This window comes from Barbus barbus, assembly GCF_936440315.1.
Source record: "Barbus barbus genome assembly, chromosome: 20".
Classification (NCBI taxonomy): domain Eukaryota; kingdom Metazoa; phylum Chordata; class Actinopteri; order Cypriniformes; family Cyprinidae; genus Barbus; species Barbus barbus.
In genome coordinates, this window is record NC_136748.1 from 19,545,541 (window position 1) to 19,564,687 (window position 19,147).

The 19,147-nt window shown below is 40.1% G+C and overlaps 1 protein-coding gene and 1 pseudogene across 3 annotated transcripts in view; one reads left to right on the top strand and one right to left on the bottom strand.

The window, feature by feature from the left end:
* LOC306886407 (phosphatidylcholine:ceramide cholinephosphotransferase 1-like) overlaps positions 1-8,660 on the bottom strand; it is a 24,892-nt gene extending 16,232 nt beyond the window's left edge. The window contains exon 1 of one of the 2 annotated variants that reach the window (XR_013785626.1): positions 8,450-8,625. The gene's annotated coding sequence lies outside the window, so the exon portion shown is untranslated. Of the gene's footprint in view, positions 1-8,449 lie in introns of both variants that reach the window. The other variant, XM_079443489.1, reaches the window with a different exon arrangement.
* Positions 7,471-18,902, top strand: LOC306886740 (multiple inositol polyphosphate phosphatase 1-like; annotated as a pseudogene). The gene is made up of 8 exons (XR_013785947.1): positions 7,471-7,544; positions 7,652-7,724; positions 9,350-10,151; positions 10,489-10,684; positions 11,579-11,670; positions 11,995-12,086; positions 17,774-17,790; positions 18,175-18,902. The product of XR_013785947.1 is annotated as a multiple inositol polyphosphate phosphatase 1-like (transcript).
* The last annotated feature ends 245 nt before the right edge of the window (positions 18,903-19,147 follow it).

Genomic DNA, 19,147 nt, shown 5'->3' on the forward strand with positions numbered 1-19,147 from the left:
AAATGTTTTTGCTCACCAGCTACTGTGGCTTTCCAAAAACTAGCCACTCAGTATTTTCACGGGCCATAATTCTGTTGCCGAAAGAGATGAGTTTTCAGTTGTTGCTTGAAGATTGCCAGGGATCCGGCATTCCGGATAGAGGTGGGAAGATTATTCCACCAGCCAGGAATGGTGAACGAGAATGTTCTGGAGAGTGATTTTGAGCCTCTCTGTGATGGTACCACAAGGCGTCGCTCACTAGCAGATCTCAAACTTCTGGAGGGGATGTAGGTTCGTAATAGTGAGTTGAAGTAGGAGGGTGCTGAGCCTGTGGTAGTTCTGTACGCAAGCATCAGTGTCTTGAACTGGATGCGAGCTGCCACTGGTTGCCAGTGCAAGGAGATGAAGAGAGGTGTAACATGGCGCTCTTTTGGGCTCGTTGAAGATCAGTCGTGCCGCTGCATTCTGAATCATTTGTAGAGGTTTGATGGCAGACCAGCCAGAAGAGCATTGCAGTAGTCCAGTCTAGAAACAACAAGGGCCTGGACAAGAAGTTGCACAGCATGCTCTGTCAGAAAGGGCCTGATCTTTCTGATGTTGTGTAGTGCAAACCTGCAGGATCGAGCAGTCTTTGCAATGTGCTCTTTGAAGGTCAGCTGGTCATCAAAGATTACACCAAGATTTCTGACCGAAGTTGATGGGGTAATCATTGATGAGCCTAACTGAATCGTGAAGTCATGCTGTAGAGTCGGAGTGGCAGGTAAGACCAGAAGTTCCGTCTTTGCCAGGTTGAGCTGTAGGTGATGTTCTTTCATCCATGCCGAGATGTCCGCCAGGCAGCCTGAGATCCGTGCAGCTACCGTTGGCATCTGGTTGAAAAGAGAGATAGAGCTGTGTGTCATCGGCATAGCAGTGATAGGAGAAGCCATGTGCATGTATGATGGGACCCAGTGATGTAGTGTATGTGGAGAAGAGGAGGGGTCCAAGAACCGATCCCTGAGGAACTCCAGTGACCAGTTGATGTGGTTTGGATACCTCCCCTCCCCAGGCCACCCTGAAGGATCTACCGGTGAGATAGGATTCAAACCAGCGAAGTGGAATTCCAGTGATGCCCAGTGAAGAGAGTGTAGACAGGAGAATCTGATGATTGACAGTGTCAAAAGCAGCAGAAAGATCCAGCAGAATGAGGACTGACGATTTGGAATCAGCCATTGCAGTTCGCAGGGCTTCAGTGACTGAGAGTAGCGCAGTCTCTGTTGAATGGCCACTCCTGAAACCTGACTGTTTAGCATCCAGTTTGTTGTACTGTGAAAGAAACCGCGAGAGCTGGTTGAAGACAACTCGTTCGAGTGTTTTCCCTATGAATGGAAGGAGAGAGACAGGTCTGTAGTTATCTAAAAGAGAAGAGTTTAATGTTGGTTTTTTGATCAGTGGGGTTACCTGAGCCTGCTTGAATGCTGTGGGGTTCCTGCAAGCTGCTCCTGTCTTCAGGGGTTCTGAGCCGTGTGAAAGCGGAATCTTCTGAAATAAAGTCGCAATCGAGGAAACTACCAGATTCAAAATTACCGTGTTCCAAAAGGTTCACTGGCTGCACAGAGGACGAGTTCGGAGGTTGCTGTGCCACTCGTTAATCGGCTGTGTGAAATGGCACTGGATCGGAATGAATGGTAGGCCTTAATCCATTCATTCAGCTAACTCGACGAAGATACTTACTCATCAGTAACACTCCAAAAAGATAGGCTTAGCAAACTCTCATACACACTCGCATATATGCTCTCGTACATGAACACACTTCACCAAGGAGCAAGGAACGAGGAATTTAGCAAATCTAGAGTCTTTAATAGTCCAATGGGGAACATAGAGCACAGGGAAGACATTCAAGAACCGACCAACACTAACAGAAAGGACTGGGGCTTATAAACACAGGATAATCAGGGAGGAAGACGAGACACACCTGGAATCAAATTAATAATCAACATGAGGACGAAACTGGGTCACAGGGAACACATGGGGAGCAAAACACACACAAAACAGTCACTATCCTGACATATCGCCCCCCTCCCCGAAGGTGCGTCCTCGCACCGTAGTAACATCCAAAGGGGAGGGGGCCGGCAGACGGAGACCAGGGAGGCGACGAAGGAGGGAGGAGCCAGGGAAGAGACAGGAGGGACCCGGGGGGCCAGGGTAGAGCCGAGGGCTCTGGCGACCGAGGCGGAGGCCCAGAGATCCCCGGCAGAGCCGGAGCGACTGAGGACCCAGGTAGAGCTGAAGGGAGGAAGGAGCCCAACGGGGCCGGTGGGACGGAGCGACAAGGTGCAGCCAGAGGAGAGGACTCCTGAGGCGATGGCGGTTCGACGCCCGACCAAGGCGGAGCCGGAGGGACGAGGGAGCCCGGTGGAGCTGGTGGATCGATGGGTGACGGTGGAGGCGAGGGAGCTAGGAGCCGAGGTGGAGCTACTGGGTCTACAGGCCGAGGCGGAGTCCGGGCCTCGGAGGCTGGAGGCGGAGGTGAGGGATACTCCAGCCCCGGCAATGCTGGAGGATGGCAGACCCACGGGGCTCGCACCGTACAGATAGGGGGTTGAGGGCGAGCGGGGGGCTGCCAGACGACAGTTGTGGTGGAGGAGGCAGGAGCGGGTGGGAGGGCGGGCATTTTCGAGGAGCGGGCACAGGAGGGCACATTCGAGGAGCAGGCACTGGAGAATCTGACGCCCCCTCTCTGTCCAGCAGTCCCAGATCTCTCATCAGCTCACCTGCAGGGGGCGGAGCTCCACTCCGCACTCACACCGTCCACAGCTTGCTCCCTGGTAATGGTCACTGTCGCCGGCTCTCGCACCTGGTCTGACGGGTTGGGCTCAACTTCCAGGTCGATCATGCGCTCAGTTGCTTAGCACTGGCTCGCAGATCGCGGCAGGAAATGGCTCTCCGTCAACGATGGGCTCGGGCTTCGCACCGCGGGGAGATGGTGGGCTGGTCTCTGGGTCTGGAGTGGATCTGGCAAGATCATCCTCAGGGGAGAATGTGAGGGGCGATCCGTTTCATGAGGGAGAAACTGGGTCACAGGGAGCACATGGGGAGCAAAACGCACACAAAACAGTCCACAATCCTGACACATACCCACACAACAAACAAACATTTATTTCCTTTGAACCTTACATGTAAGAAATTCACCATTGAAAAGAGTCATTTGAACGGACTAAAGAATTATATGCGATGTGATGTTATGCATTAATGTGAAATGAGTTAAAATGTTGTTTGATTTTGATGAATCGATGCATTGAATTACCGTGTCCAAAGCTTTAACTTTGAGGTTGAGATCTAAGTTCGTACTAATACCTTGTATTGTTTATGATATGCTGAAGTAATTCATGAGATGACTTAAATTTAGTGTTTAATTGTGACTGTTGGTATGTCCTGAACAAGTCAAGTGCCTTGAAGAGTTCAAGTCCCATTTTGTTTTGTTTTTCAAATTAAAAGAAAAGACAGTTGATATTGTAAGAGAGTGTTTTGTATTTTTTCTGTGACAAGTGATTTTGAGTTACCGGGTATAGTTAGTCTCACTACGTCACAAGCTGAAGTGGCATTTAGATGCATTTTTACACAGAAAAATGGAATGGAATGAAGCTCAAATGTAGCATGCCATTAATGTCAAGCCCTGGTTATAAGCAAAATTACTTCAAGAAGTCATACACAATACATGTTATCAATTTTGATGTGTTTTTACATTTTTACTTGTTATCTGAAAACTAAAATCAAAATGACAACATTTAAAAATTCTAATTTAACTGATGACATAAGCATTTTATGTCCCGTTTGTAACTTATCTTCTGATTTTGCAAGAGAGAACAGTAAAGCCCAATGGCCCCACCATAATCACTAAGAGATTGTCCTTGAGAGCTTCAGTTTCTCCATTTTCCCAAGCTAGTTTTTTTTAGCAGGTTGTGGAAAAGCAAATGTTTCTTTAGAGGAGGAACGCAAACCATCTACTAGAATCTCCAACTGTGCTCAGCAAGTGTGTGTGGATTTTTCCATTAGGAGATGTTTTCAGTTTCCGTCTCTGTGATTCAGAGATGAAATAAATCATTTTTGCTCTACCAGCCCTGCATGAGGCAATTACAGACTTCAGAAGCAAGTTATGGCACAGATTAACGCATCAGCGCTTCCAAGACTAAGACATCAACACTGTTTCGGTGCTCTCCTTGCCATCCTGGCCTACATCTACAGCCTACATCCTCCTCACAGACGTGTACCTTTACATAGCACTGTGAGCCTCAATACACCACAGATGCTATTTTTGTTGTGTTTATTTTCATTTATGCCTTAGGCAGACACTTTTATCCAATGCGTCTTACAGTGTAGGTTTACGATATGCGTGTTCCCTTGGAATTAAACCCATGGCCTTAGAGTTGCTCTACCAGATACAGGAACGCAACTTAAACAGCAGCATTTTTGTTTTCTATTTATATAAACGGAGAGAGAAATTTATTTATTTAAAGTTCAGTTCAGTTAAAGGGATAGTTCACCCAGAAATGGATACTTCCTCATCATTTACTCACCCTCAAGTAGTTCCAAACCTCTATGACTTTCTTTCCGTGGAGGAATATTTTGGAAGAATTTGTCAATACAATGAAAATCAATGGGGTCCAAAACAACAATGAACTCCACTGACTTTTATTGTATGGACAAATAAATAAAAAATAAATGAATAAATGAAACAACTGAGACATTTCCATAGAAGAAAGAATATCCTACAGCAGGGTTTCCCAAATTTATGTAAATAAAACGCTTAATAAAGATTTAATTGCTTACAGCATGTCATGTGATATCTGACATTACAGAACCATGAATATGCAAATGAGTTATTAAATTATTTAAATATTACCTTCTCAGGGGTATTTTAAGTAAATATTTTTGGTCAAAAGGCAGTTTGGAAGTTCGGAAATCCCTGTCCTACAGGTTTGAAAAGACATGAGGGTGAATAAAAATAAAATAAAATATACATTTATATACAGAAAATATTATTTTTTTTGGGCGACTATCTATTTAAGAATGAATTACTCCTGACCAGCAATATCTGTGGACTATGCAAACACACATCCTAAAGAAAAAAATGAATTTATGAAAGTTGTCAATTGTTGCTTAAGTCTGTTGAAGGTCTTGTGGTTCCCACACCCATCCTGTGTATGTGGATAATAAAAAGTAGCAGCTGATACTCTTATCAACAAAATACAGTACTGTATTTTCTCCAACCTTGAAATGAAATACAATTTAACTGTTGTTATTCAAAACATGTACTCCTCCTTTAGTGTGACCTTGCCAAGGTCCTCTATCAATCCAGCTCCTCTAAACACCTGCGATGCTAATAAACTCTCAAACCTCACCTTTGCCTGTTTTACCTCTGCACTTTAAACATTTTTATTAACCTTATTAGTATGCATGTTCTCATAACCATCCCCTAAGCTGGAACTATCTGACCTCTACATAACTTGACACTTTGTCCCAGAAAGCCAACTCCTCCCCACAGGTCACACATTCACAATTTAATAACTCAACCACAAAGCACTTGCTTGAATTTTAATTCATTGCCACACATTTCCAAATTTCTCTTCCTTATTCTCTTTTTCCTCAAGCATTTGGTTTCACTTAATTTAACTTGCACTGCACAATTCATATGAATAAACATACAACCAGTAACGGTAATATAGAGAAAACTCTTTTTGTAAACATTTGCTTTGGGCAAAGAATGCAAAGTAAACAGTGTAAGCCAAAGCATACTGAACAACTGAACACAAAAAACAGACACATTCATAAACACTGGCACACCGAAACAAAGCTGTCATTAGTGTGTAAAGCGCGAAACGTCTTTGTAATTCAAATGTAATCTTTGTAATTCAAAATACAAGAACACATAGTCGTCTGTGCCACAAACAGACGGGTATTGAGGGCGTTTGGGTGATTTATTCAGTCGAGGGCAGATATTAAAAGATCTTTGAGGACTGATCAGGTCTCCCAAAACATATACTTTAAAGTTGTTATTACCTCATTATACTCATTCACACTTTAGTCTGCACATGTTGTTAATAAGATTAAATTCTGATATTTAACCTCCTTAATATGCATTGAGAACAGTAATCATGTTTTTTATGCATGTGATGAAGTGAAGTGTGTAATCAGTGCATTAACTGGTTGAAAACACTGCTGGAATACTCCAGAGTCTTGCACTTAAAACCACATCAAAACACCACCTGCCATCTAAATGCACTAATAGAAGCTTGACTAACATTCATACAAACACGATTGCAAAGTATAGTTGCCATTTGTTTGCATTGCTTTAGAAGAGTCTATAACAAATGGAGAAGTGAAACAAACAGATGATTAGAAGACAGAGCCAAGCCAATGTACCTGAAAAGTACTGAAACTTTCCCCAAACATATACACTTTCACTTGTGGTCTTCCACAACAGGGGGGACCTACTAATGTCTTCTATGATATAGTGTCTGCTCATAAAAAAAAAAAAAAATCCTGGGTTCCATGAATTTAAGGCCCTGCTTGTGAATGTTGTTATTAACCTCCCTGGGATATTGATGATAAAAATACAAACCTCTTCCTATAATTAGACCATATGACATTTCACTTTAAGTAGGACAAATTGTATGATACGAAAAAAACAGGGACAAGAGGATGTGTGTCTGAGTAAAAAAAGAAAAACAGAGAGATAGAAAGAAAGAGAAACCACTAGAGACTAGAGAAGGGTGGAGCGTGAAGTAAACTGAACAGACATGTCACAAAGACTCATACATTCATTGCAAAACCACACGAATCACCGGTTTTAATCTTACATCATATCGAACTTAAAAAAAAAAAAATCACCTGAATATTTAGGATTACACAGATACGTAGAGTAACATGTCTATAGGTGAAATGTGAGTATGTTGTTATCTTCCTCTTTCCTGCTCTCCGTTCCAGTAATTTGAAACATTTTTCTCACTATGGCTTCCATGATGTGGCCCAGTTTCAAGTCATTCTCTTGTGCTTAAACAAACTCTAACTTTGATTCTCAAACTACAGAATAGTGGCCAACACAACAACACAGAAAACATCTGAGTCCAGATTTTGTTCTCTCCATGTCGTCAAAAAGATCAGTCAATTGTCTGAGGCTTAAGACCAACTGTTTTAACTCTCCTATCAAAGCTATGTGGTTTTACAGCCTTTTGACGAATCAATATTCTCTTCCAGATATCATCCATGTAAAACAGAGTACAAGGTCAAAGTCCTCACTGCTGGCAGTAAATTAAGTATGAACTGTGAAGACAGCAATAGTTTTGCAGCTCTAGTGGACAAATTTGAATCATTCAGTATAAATATCTAGTGAAGTGTATCTGGATCTGGATTCAGACTGCAAAAAAAAAAAAAAAAATCACTGGAAGTCAGGTACAATATATTTTTCCTGACACGGTTTCAACCGACCTGGAAGTTTAAAGGAATAGTTCACCTCAAAATGAATACTTTGCCTTTTTTTGTTGTTACAAATTCATACGACTTTCTTTTAAAGCAAAAAATGAGAGGTTGGTCAGAATAACAGTTCATTTTCAGTTTATGGAACAAAGATAAAAAAAAGAAATGAATGTGTTTCTAACATCTGCTTTTTTATTCCACAAAAAAACAACAACAGGAAGATGGAAAGTCATAAAAGGTTTGGCACAACGTTGAACGATGTTAAGGGTTGAAACCACCTAGGGTAATGAGTAAGTGCGGTCTTTATTTATCGCGTACACTTCACGAAACATATCACGAAATATACTATATACTAAACATATATACTAAACACTACATATCACGAAAATTGTAGTGTTTAGTATAAAACGTCTTTTAAATGGATAGCGATAACTGAACTAGAGTGACTTGAGCGCATCGAAAACTGGTTTACCATGCAATACTGTATTACAAACAGATATAATTCTTGCAAATTTCTCAGAGAATTTTAATTTTGGGGTGAATGACCCCTTTAATCGCTCGGAGGCAAAATAGGACATGCTACGTAAACAACCCCATAAAGCAACATGTGGGCCACTCAGCCTCTAACAAATGTATCACCCACTTTTGACTCATCGTGCTGTCACTGAGCGCTTTCAGTGAGATCAACTGAGAAAACCTTACACTTTATTACAGCCATCGTGATCACGAGCGATTTCGACAAATGCTTTCTATTAATACGTGGCTAAAGCTGCCATTCTCTCCCGGTGTGTCGTGTCATCACGGCTCTTTACCTTCAGAAACGACAGAGCAAGCGATTAAAGAGAGATTACACAGCAAAGGATCACTCGATCCTAGTGCGAAATAAATCCCCCTAGTCCACAGTGGGCGGTTAGAAGAGACCCACAGAGGGCTAGTCGACGTCAAAATACAAGAAACGTGTTCTTAGAGAGGCCTTGGGAAGTGAAGATCAACAGCTCCGTTGAATCCAACTCACCGTGTTATTTTCTCCAAAGAAGACTTGTAGCTCGTCCGATCCAGGCCAAAACAACACGCCTCTCCCGACAAGCTCCCTGTCGCGTAAAATATCTCCGTCAGAAGAGCGTAACTGTACTTTGACGGTGTTGGTGGTTTTGACCGCGTATTGCAAGCTGGAGACGTGCGCGTCAGTGAGCGGATTTAAAGCGGCTCCTGCATGAAGATGAAGAAATGGGTGGGTGGGGGGGGTCCCGTCTTGTCCCCCATTCCGTGACGTATTACTCAACGCCCCGCCCTCTCTTCGAGGTCCAACCAGAATGTAACACTGGATTTATTTGTGTATAAAATGATGTCTACATATTAAAAATAGGGGTTTGGTTGCTCCACAGACACCTAGTGATACATTACATGTTTTCACATTCAGATTGAATAGCTAACATAATGTGTGTAATTTAGGTAAAAGTGGACTAGTACTTGACCATGATGGCACTGGTATGAAGGATATTGAGGATGTGGTTAAAACACCTAGGCACATACTATACTATATGTTCTTTCAGAGTAATATCTAAAATCCTCAGGTGTGCTAGTGCTTGGTAAACATATAGGCCTAATTCATGTGTTAATGTGTAATAATTTATGGAATTTCTACTTGATTTTATGTTTTTTAGTTATTTTATCTTGACTTTCTTCATCTATGGTTGAAAATGGTCTCTTTGGTACCAATTTATTCTATATAATAATTTTATACCAATGTATTCCGAGCATAGAATAGATATGGATTTCCATGACCTGTCTAGACCTAGACATAACACTTAAAATTCTGTTAAATCCGGTATAATAAACATTTATTTAATTTATTTGACCAAGTATTTACCATCATGTATTTTACCAAGATATTTTTACAATATTTTTTTGTCAGGACAAGGATAACCAGTGGCTACAAATACAAATGCAGAGACAGAGAACGCAGATCCTCAGGGAAAGCTACTATGTGGCCAACATTTCCAGTGTCATCAGTGTAAACATCAGCGAAAATCAGCCTGGGAGTGAAGTCTCATCGAAATGAGTCACTTTTCAGTTGCGCTAAAGGAGAAGAGACACTGAGCAACCCAACCCAAAACACAAACATGGTCAAACAAGTGGTAACAGCAATATTTTTAGTTCTTTTTCATTGCATTATAAGTTACTGAGCGTTTATATCCTCTTTTAGCATCCATTCATCCACAAAAATCATCATACCAGCGATCGCCAGGTATTTTGGCACCAAAGGTCGCTATGAACAGGTCAACACGTACTTAATCGACGATATTTTGGCCATAAACAACTCCCTCGTGACGCTGCCTTCCTCGAAATGCAGCGAAATTCATTTGACAGCTATAATCCGGCACGAGACGAGGTACCCGACCGCTAAAAACATTCAGAAGATGCGCAAATTTTATGATCTCGTCGTGCGTGATGCGACCGACAATTTGAACTGTTTGTCAGAGATAAAGTCGCAGTGGAAGATGTGGTACACGGATGAGATGGACGGGCGACTGGTGGACAAGGGCCGTAAGGATCACAGGCACCTGGCGCAGAGACTCATTAAATGGGTCCCTTCTTTGCTGACCGAGGAAAATGTGCGTCACGGACGCGTGAAATTGATCACCAGCTCCAAGCACAGGTGTGTGAACAGTACCATCCTTTCAGAGAGGGACTAATGAAAGGCCTCAGCATTGAAGGTAAAGCATGAGGACCCAGCCCTAAAGTTACCACCAGCACTGAATCATCTGCATGGCATACTGTTAAATCACTGTTTTCCAGCATGAACCTGTGCTTAATTTAGCTTTAGTCTGTAATCTGGGGTCTGCATACAAGATTTGCAATATGGCTCACTTGTTTCCTCTCAACAGCAGTGAGATTCATTGGAGAGAAAATGGAGACTTGCACTTTTCAGTTCAATCAAATGCCTGTTTCATTTCTACATTTAAAGTCATATGGATGTCAAAATGTTGAATTACTGTCATGTTTTATACCATCATTTATGTTTTAAATGTATATATTTCTTTCTTTCACTAGCTGAGTTGGAACTTGCTGTGAACGACGCTTTGATGCGTTACTTTGACCAGTGCAAACGGTTTGTGAAAGAAGTGGAGAACAACAAGAGCGCCTTGGAGGAAGTGAAACACTTTAATGAAGGCCCTGAGATGAAAAGATTAATGGAGAAAATGGCTGACAGGCTGGAGGTCCCTAACACCAACATCACCGATGGTCAGTGATGGCATAATACGATCATGACCTTGTTACACAAACACAAATCACAAATGCTGAAATAAAGCAGTGTCCAAAATGTTACTGCACAGTTTAGAAGAGTGATAATGATTTTTAAATTGATATGTTTTGTTTTATAGGAAGAGCTGTTGTATCATCGCCAATTTCAGAATATATGTGGCAAATTCAGTTCGCTCTAAATGTTATGCCCTTGCGACCACAACCACAAAATTTTTCACATCAGTACATTATTACACACACTTCCTTCTCGATTTCATGTCAGTCTGATGTGCAAAATAAACATGTTTAGATGAGAACCTAAAGTCAGAAACATAATTTGACAAATATTTTCGATGTTTGTCGATGTCTTTTCAAATATTTCTCTGCATTGATCGTGCATGTAAAGCATCATGCAGATTAGATTAGAAATCATTGAGATTACTTAAAATGAAAATGGATGGAAATTTAGAAGATTAAGAGATTCCAGGTTGGTAACTCAAATTGGTTGGCGGGGCAGGGTTTCCAAAGTTGAACATTTTGCAACCACAGCACTAATGTCCTATATATGTAAGTTAGATAAACCTTCATGCAAAGTTTGCATTTTCAGCATATAGACACACATTCATTTGAACATTTTTAAAGAATTTTTCATTTCTGTTTGAGCCGTTGAAATATGTATGTGAATGAGGTTAAAATGCTTTGTCCAGTCTTCCGATTTTGCATTTAATATTTATTCATTTATTTTTACTTTGAATTCAAAAATAGTGGGGCGGTATCCATACCATTTCAGTTTATTTTGGTGGAATAGATTGAAGTACTCGAGTGTCGAGTACTCGAGAAATACTGTAGAAGAATTCTATAGTTGACAGTATGCTTAAGCTTTTTCTCTGGAGAACAGAATTAAGATGGGAACAGTTGGGAACGAGAAACACAAAAGCAAGAACACCATTCCACAGTTGATGAAGCAGAATTTACTTAGAGAGTTTAGAGGTCAGGGCTGCTCAATTGATCTGCTGCTGTCAGCAGTTGTATATCAATGCACAAACAGAGAGTGAGAGGGAAAACATTTTGTATTGTAGCTACTGGAGTTAGTATGACCATTAGATGGCAGTGTTGTGGTTTTTGGCCCCAACAGCAGAAAGAAAGTGCTAAAATATCAGATTGCCATGTACACTAACACATGCTTTTATGAAATATCCAGATTTTACAAAGTAACATATAGAAATCTACAGTTTACAGTCTAATTTGGTCTACTGTCTGATGGGTTACCAAATGACACATTTTCTTAAGATTTATTTTGCTTCATTGATTCAGTGGAAGCAGGTTTCTTCCTGTGTGCATACGAGTCTTCTATCCAGGAGCTGAACTCACCCTGGTGCCAGTTGTTTGATGAGGTGGATGCACAGGTACTGGAACAGAGCAGTTTTTGTGTTTGCCTATGTTTCCTCTTCCTGGGAGGTTTTATTTAAGAAACAGAGAATTTTACACGTGTGACCCTGTACCACATAACCAGTCTTAAGTAGCACGGGTATATTTGTAGCAATAGCCAGACATACATTGTATATCTTTTTCTGTTTTTTTTACAGAAATTAATACTTTTATTTAGCAAGAATGCATATATTGTTCAAAGTAATAGTAAATACTTTTACATGTACAGTATATAAAAACAATCCCATTTCAAATGAATGCTTTTGAACTTTATCACAGTTTGCTACAAAAATCTTATGCAGCAGAATGGTTTTCAATATTGATAATAATAAGAAAAGTTTCTTATGCAACAAATCATCATACAGTGGGGCAAATAAGTATTTGATACACTGCCGATTTTTCAGGTTTTCCCACTTACAAAGAATGGAGAGATCTGTAATTTTCATCTGAAGTACACCTCAATCCAGAAAATCACATTGTATGATTTTTAAATAATTAACTTCCACTTTATAGCATGAAATAAGTATTTGATCACCTACCAACCAGCAAGAATTCTGGCTCTCACAGACCTGTTAGATTGGGTGCTTCTCAATATCCCTCCTCGCTTCCTCACTCCTCCGTCCTCCATCCTATGACCCGGAAACCGATCGAGCTTAGCCATCTTGAAGGACATCTCAATTCTCTAATTGCACCGTGAGGAGGCGAGGAACGAGGAGTGAGGAGCCTTCCAAAGGAGCTATAAGCGAGGATACACAGGTGTATCCTATGCGGAAGTCTTTTTCATCGAAAAACCTGACGCACGTGTAAATTCTCCTCCCCCTTCTCATCTGTTGTAATAATTTTTAATTTATATTTTACCTTTGCAATTTAAATAAACCATACATGTCATATATTTCAACAGGGTATCTTGCTTTATTAATGTTTATTTTGAAAGTCTTAAAAAACAAACTTTAACAACATAAGGGCAGATCCATTTTGCGCAGCTGATGACGCTCTAAAGTGATGCTAAAGGGAGCGAGGATATATCATTTCACTTGATTCAATTCCTCCATCCTCGCGTCTTTTATGTGCATCCTTCCCTCGTATCCTGAAGGGGTGGAGCTAAGATGCGAGAAAAGGATACGAGGATGCACAAATAAGAATTGAGAAGCACCCTTTGTCTTTAAGAAGCCCTCCTATCCTCCACTCATTACCTGTATTAATTGCACCTGTTTGAACTCGTTACCTGTATAAAAGACACCTGTTCACACACTCAATCAATCAGACTCTAACCTCTCCACTATGGGCAAGACCAAAGAGCTGTCTAAGGACACTTGGGACAAAATTGTAGACCTGCACAAGGCTGGGTTGGGCTACAGGACAATAGGCAAACAGTTTGGTGAGAAGGCAACAACTGTTGGCGCAATTATTAGAAAATGGAAGAAATTCAAGATGACTGTCAATCTCCCTCGGACTGGGGCTCCATGCAAGATCTCGCCTCGTGGAGTATCAATGATCCTGAGAAAGGTGAGGGATCAGCCTAGAACTACACGGGAGGACCTGGTCAATGACCTGAAGAGAGCTGGGACCACAGTCTCAACGGTTACCATAAGTAACACACTACGCCGTCATGGATTAAAATCCTGCAGCGCGTGCAAGGTCCCCCTGCTCAAGCCATCACATGTCCTGGCCCGTCTGAAGTTTGCCAAAGACCATCTGGATGATCCAGATGAGGCATGGGAGAAGGTCATGTGATCAGAGGAGACCAAAATAGAACTTTTTGGTATAAATTCCACTCGCCGTGTTTGGAGGAAGAAGGATGAGTACAATCCCAAGAACACCATCCCAACCGTGAAGCATGGGGGAGGAAACATCATGCTTTGGGGGTGCTTTTCTGCAAAGGGGACAGGACGATTGCACCGTATTGAGGGAAGGATGGATGGGGCCATGTATCGTGAGATTTTGGGCAACAACCTCCTTCCATCAGTAAGACCATTGAAGATGGGTCGTGGCTGGGTCTTCCAGCATGACCGTAACCCCAAACACACAGCAAGCGCAACTAAGGAGTGGCTCCGTAAGAAGCATTTCAAGGTCCTGGAGTGGCCTAGCCAGTCTCCAGACCTGAACCCAATCGAAAATCTATGGAGGGAGCTGAAACTCCGTGTTGCCCAGCGACAGCCCCAAAACCTGAAAGATCTGGAGAAGACGTGTATGGAGGAGTGGGCCAAAATCCCTGCTGCAGTGTGTGCAAACCTGGTCAAGAACTACAGGAAACGTCTGACCTCTGTAATTGTAAACGAAGGTTTCTGTACCAAATATTAAGTTCTATTTTTCTATTGTATCAAATACTTATTTCATGCAATAAAATGGAAATTAATTATTCAAAAATCATACAATGTGATTTTCTGGATTTCTTTTTTTTTTAATATTCTGTCTCTCACAGTTGAGGTGTACCTACGATGAAAATGACAGATTTCTCCATTATTTGTAAGTGGGAAAACCTGAAAAATCGGCAGTGCATCAAATACTTATTTGCCACACTGTATGTGACCCTGGACCACAAAAGGGCCAATTTTTTTAAAATTGAGATTTATACATAATCTGAAATAAGCTTTCCATTGATGTATGGTTTGTTAGGTTAGGACAATATCTGGAATCTGAGTGTGCAAAAATCTCAATATTGAGAAAATTGTCTTTAAAGTTGTCCAAATGTAGCAATGCGTATTACTAATCAAATTAAGTTGTGATATATTTCTGGTAAAATATACAAAATATCTTCATGATTTTTTTCTTAATATCCTAATAATGTTTGGCATAAAACAAAAATAGATAATTTGGCCCATACAATGTATTGTTGGCTTTTGCTAAAAATATACCCGTGCTACTTACGACTAGTTTTGTGGTCCAGGGTCACATATTAGAATAATTTAAGGATCATTTGACACTGAAGACTGGAGTAATGGCTGCTGTCATGTTATACAATTTCCATTTTATTGCAAATCCATCTACATTTATTTGCCATTGTGCTGTTGTTTCTTAAGCTAAAACCTTTTATTTTTGTATCATTCTGGGCTTGAGGTCAAAAATACGTCAGTTTCATTCCCACAAAAGGGCCAGGGACCAGTTTTCATTTCTGAGAAAAAAATGTGTCTGTTACCTGCTTTCACAGCAATATTATGGCTGAGAAGTAAATTAATAAGATCAGCAGGTACAGACAGACAACACTGCAAAACTTTGCTTTTTTACATAGTAGAGTCTGTGAGGGTGTCAAGGGAACACCCTGTGTCTTTGTTTAGTCTTTCAACTTAGAAACCAATTCACAGGAGCAAAAGCGAGAGAGTTGGTTGCAAATTTCTTTAACTACATTTCAAGGGAATTTTAAAAATAAATTCAACTGATATGAGTTGTATGATGCTATGCATGTGAAAAACAGTTATACAGGTTTTTCAAGATTTTTTGATAAATAGAAAGTTAAAAAAAAAGCATTCTTTTGAAATGGGACTCATACTAACTCCAGTTTTTTTTAATGGTAGTGTATAACATCAGACACGTGCTTTGGTTATTTGTTGTTGAACATTGTGTGATCGAATAAGTGTTTGAGATGAGAAGAAAGAAAAAATACAACCAGAGAAAGCTGAGACGATAATATTTGCTATCATTATCTGTCACTCTGATTTCAGGCATTACTCGAGGCCATCGAAGGGCATTGACTTTGACTTTGGTTACCTGCCCATTGTTTGACCGCTCCTGTCTGCTGCTAAACCTTGCAGCAAACATCGTTTTCAATCCCAAATGCTATGTGTGAACGTAGCCAGAAAGATAGATTGCTTGTCTAACCGGTAATATCTCTATTTGAGAGCAGTCGAGTTTCTTGTTAAATTTATAGCCTAACTAGCGTCATACCACAAATACAGCCTCATATCCACTGCCCACTTCACACACAGAGCTCCAACACGCCACATTACACAGAATACACAGCATCTGAACCGGAACTAGAGTGATGTAATAATCAGCAATCCTTCTATTCATCATTCCCTTGTGTCTGTTAAACATCCTTTTTATGTTTGAATTTACTTTAAGTTAAGCAAACTTGGGTGTGGGGCAGATGTGTGTCATAAAACTAGATGGTTGAGGGTATCCACAAATAAGTATACGTGTCCTTATATTTACATGTGTATATATTTGGCCAATCATTGGGAGTCAAACCTGTGTTCTTTGTCATTGCTAGCGCATTCTCTTCTATTTAAGAAAAATCATTTACTCATTTACTTTATAAATGTAATTTTATTTGCTGAGATACTTTCGCCATAAATCTGAATATATGGAATCTATTTGGTTTCCCAGTATGGAAAAGAGCAGCTTGAGCATTGCACTAAATTTCTTCTTTTGTGTTTGACGGTGAAAAGAGGCCATACAGGTTTAGAGCAGCATGACAATAAGTAAATGATGGAATATTCAAATGAAGTAATTAAGTCAACTATTCCTCAAGCCATTTCCAGAAATCCAACCATACTGGTTTTGCATTCATTTCTTGATGCTTATCTGACTGTTTTCCTTTCCGTTCCTTTTCAAATCTTAAAGTAGCTAATTATGAAAAACAAAGTGGTTGCATGTAGTTTAGTTGTTACCATGTATGTAAAATTAGCATCTATCATTGTCCAGGTTATCAGTCAAAAACTCACTTTTTGACATCAGAATGATGTTGTTGCAAGATTAGATCAAGTAAGTATATTCTATAACATGTCCTTTTGAGACATCCTATCTGTGATAACTGAGAAAGCTTATAGCCTATAGGCATCTCTCTGTGTTGAAACACTTGATTTACAGATATTGAAAACTTTTAAAACAGTCATTTGTTATATTTTGTTGGACACATTAAAAATGATCCTCATTAAGTAATTTTTAAACACTCCAAATTCTCAAAGTACATCAAGGTGTGATTCACCTTGAGTGTGTTTATGCAGCATTTTTGGGCAGAGGAATGGACATAAACATAAAAAGAATGTTGTCTAAAAGTTCAAACTACTTTTACTTTAGCTAAATGTTTTTAAAATTCTGTGTCATGCGCAGGTTGCAAGATGCGAGCACACAGGTCAAGCACATCTGTCTAGTGTATATTTAAATATTGTTTGTTAAAACTTCCTTATACTCTTCATAATACTACTTTGTACTGGCATCACCTCTAACAAATCTACCTCCCTCTGCTAGTGTTGCCAACTTGGTCAACATATTTGTGTCTTATCCACTGCGCCATGGTGGTGATGGCGCAGTGGATAAGACACATACCTTTGGTGTGAGAGACCCGGGTTCGAATCCACTGTGAGACACCAATGTGTCCCTGAGCAAGACACTTAACCCCTAGTTGCTCCAGAGGCGTGCGACCTCTGACATATATAGCAATTGTAAGTCGCTTTGGATAAAAGCGTCAGCTAAATTAATAAATGTAAATGTATATATTTGCAGTGAAAGATTTTGATTATTTAGCATTCATCAGCTTTTAATTGGCTTTGCCAAATGTTTATGAAGTTAATTACCCATTCAGAAAACACTGCACAGGCCCATTTATGATCAGTGTATTTTATGAATGATTGCACTGCAGGTAGTGTGTATTGCTGGTTCTCTCCTGCATTGTTTAGTTTTAGTGGTGAACTCCCTGTTCACATTCCCTTTTGGTTTTTCATTGCAGTATAAGGACATTGATGTGTATATATATATATTTTTTTCAAAGATTACCTTTGTTCATGTTCAAAGGTTATGGATCACTCCTCCACAATCAGTGGTGGCAAACAGTAGGGAGGGAGAAGCCCACAGTGGTGTAGAAGTATACCTAGGCACACTATGAAAATCCAAACAGTAATTTGTAATTCAAGTCTCCTGGGCTTTGTAATGAAAGTGCAATGTGAGATAACACTGAATCAAACTTCAAGGACATGCATTCAGAACTAGTGTCAAAAGTGATTTTTGCTGAATTGTATTGAATCCAATTACAGTCCATTTATCCTCATTTTTAAACCTAATACAGAGCTTCAAGGTGTTCTCTCTTTTCCCTATTCAATCCTGTATCATAGTTTGTCTTCTTTCTCTCAGCTCAGATGGTATTGTATCGGAGGCTGTGACAGTGCAGGTTGGCCATGCTGAGACACTGTTACCCCTTCTCACCCTGCTGGATCTGTTCAAGGATGACATCCCTCTCAGCTCAACTAACTTTGCAACCCAGCACAACAGAATATTTAAAAGTGGGAAGATTGTGCCATACGCTGCCAACCTGCTGATAGTGCTGTATAAATGCCCGGAGGGGATTAGGATGGGTGTGCGACTCAATGAGAAATCTTTGACCTTGCCTGGAATCAGCGACCCTGTCCCAATGTACGAGGATGCGAAGAAACGCTACCGTGCTCTGCTAGAGGGTTGTGACCAAGAGACTGTGTGAAATGAACAATTCATGAACGTAAAAGTGAAACACATCACAAAGTCCAGCAGATTGACATTTTCATAGAAGCAACAACCAGCAAAAAAGAAAACAATGTTTTTTGAATGTGTACAACATTTCACTGTTGATTGAAGAGTAAATGAAAGATTTTATATATTAATTTTATATATATATCCAAATTTAACCCCACAGTATTACTTACGAATGTTATGTACCAGAGAGAGCTAAAATTTCAAAGCTGACAAATCAGCTCTGACCAACCATCCAATCAAATAACCCCATTTGACATTTCACACGCACAATATTTACAGTGTCATTTAGAAAAGATCTTTAGTTTTTGGGTTTTTTAATCATAAAAAAATGCTGCTGAAATTCTGAGCAATGAACCAGTAATTGTACTTTGTTACATGACTGAATTGTATATTGCTAGTTTTGGTACAGAGTCCAGAGGCCTCTGTTGCTTATACAGTATTTATTTTAATACTTTAGTATATATAATCTATTCAGACCAAAGATTATTTTAAATACCCAGGATATAATATCTAATACACATATATTTAATGTGTATATATAAAAAACAGTTCTAATTCAGCAGATTGAATTTCCATGCAATTGTGTTCTTATAAAATG